This window comes from Chrysochloris asiatica, unplaced genomic scaffold (assembly GCF_000296735.1).
Source record: "Chrysochloris asiatica unplaced genomic scaffold, ChrAsi1.0 scaffold00003, whole genome shotgun sequence".
In the NCBI taxonomy this organism is placed as follows: domain Eukaryota; kingdom Metazoa; phylum Chordata; class Mammalia; order Afrosoricida; family Chrysochloridae; genus Chrysochloris; species Chrysochloris asiatica.
Genome location: NW_006408521.1, coordinates 45,130,738 through 45,132,478, shown reverse-complemented (window position 1 = coordinate 45,132,478; position 1,741 = coordinate 45,130,738). Strand labels below are relative to the sequence as shown.

Here is a 1,741-nt window from a genome sequence, read left to right as displayed (position 1 = left end):
GAAGCGAACAGGACTCAAAATACTTACTGATGAAGAACAAAAACCACAGCCTTCAGGTTGCACCTCACTGTAAAGAAAACAAAAATCCTCAAAAGTGGACCAATAAATAATATCATTATAAATGGAGAAAAGATTGGAATTGTCAAAGGCTTCATTTTACTTAGATTTACAATCAATACTCTTGGAAGCAGCAGAAAAGAAATCAAGCAATATATTACATTAGGTAAATCTGTTGCACAAGACCTTTTTCAAGTGTTTAAGAGCAAATATATCAGTTTGAAAGAAGTCTAGCCATCCTGGCTTCCAGGAAGCATTCTGGCTGCACTTCTTCCAACACGGATTTGTTTGTTCTTTTGGCACTCCATGGTACTTTCAATACCCTCCTCCAACACCAAAACTCAAATGCATCAATTCTTCTGTGGACTTCCTTACTCCATGTCCAATTTTCACATGCATATGAGGTTATTGAAAATACCATGGCTTGGACCAGGTGCACCTGAGTCTGATGCTACCCTCCCACAGGAATTTTCTTGTATTGTCTATGCAGGAGACCTAGATGGAAGGTATCTAATATAGAAAGAACAGGACTTCAGATTTTAACTCTGGAGCATTTTAAAGGGAACAGGTAGTGTAGCACTGTGGGATAAGGCATTGGACCTGAAGGTCAGTATGAATTGCAAGGCTGGCAGTTCAAATTCACCAGTTCCTTCTTGAAAATGCTATATAAAGTCACAATGAGTCAGAACCCACCAAACAGCACTTAACGACAACAAATGATTTTCTAACGGGAGACTTTTGTTGGTGTTGTGAAGAGTTGCTTAGACTCACAGCAGTCTTGTATAGGATTTCCAAGGAGCAGCTGGTAGATTTGAACCATAGCCCTGTACTTATCCCACAGTGTCATAGTGACTTTTCAGGGAAATGTTTTTTGGTGATGGATTTTTCTCCATCCTTCCTTTTATATACAATGCACACTTGATTGATTTTTAGTACTTGAGATGCAGACTGTTAAAAACCACCTTTTACTCTGTTCCCTTGATTTCACTTCTTATAGCCAAGCTAAGTCCTCTCAGTTGTTCCCTCTCAAGTTCTCATTCCTGAATTTTTTCTAACGTTCTTTGCTAAGCTCTCTGTTGTAAAGAGAGCAGCAGGAAAACACTGTCTTCCCAATCAAACACCATTTTAAACTGCCTATCGGTTGCGGTTGTTTTTTATCTCAATCACTAGCCCTGATTCCCAGGACAATTTCTCTTACTGCTCTTTTTACACGTCCCACAAGTCTCTCCTCCCACCGTGTTAGGAATCTTGATGCAGCTGAATCATGCAGGTCTGATTTAGCCTGCAAGGATGTCAGTCAAAACACGTAAGATGTGTTCTCTGGTCTTGAGTGTTCTAAGCTGCTCTGAATCACAGGTTTACTTTTTGCCAAATAAAAAGCTATTTCACTTGAAAAAAAAAATGTATATACATGTATCTGTGGTGACGCTTATGGCGTTTAGCCTACAGGGAAGAGGATATACATATGTCATATATATATATATATGTACATGTTGTTGTTAAGTGTCATTGAGTCAGTTTTGACTTATAGCAACCCTGTATATGATTTCCGAGGAGCAGCTGGTGGGTTTGAACTGCAATCTTGTGGTTTGCACTCTGGTGCTGACCCTACACCAGGAATCCATATTTATACATATACATACACACAAACACACACACACATATATGAGTGAGTCCTGGTGTG

The 1,741-nt window shown here is 39.3% G+C and overlaps 1 protein-coding gene across 1 annotated transcript in view; it reads right to left on the bottom strand.

Moving 5' to 3' along the window:
• The window catches only part of ATRNL1 (attractin-like 1), an 827,041-nt gene that overhangs the window by 255,511 nt on the left and 569,789 nt on the right, over nucleotides 1–1,741 (bottom strand). The gene's annotated exons all lie outside the window — the stretch shown is intronic.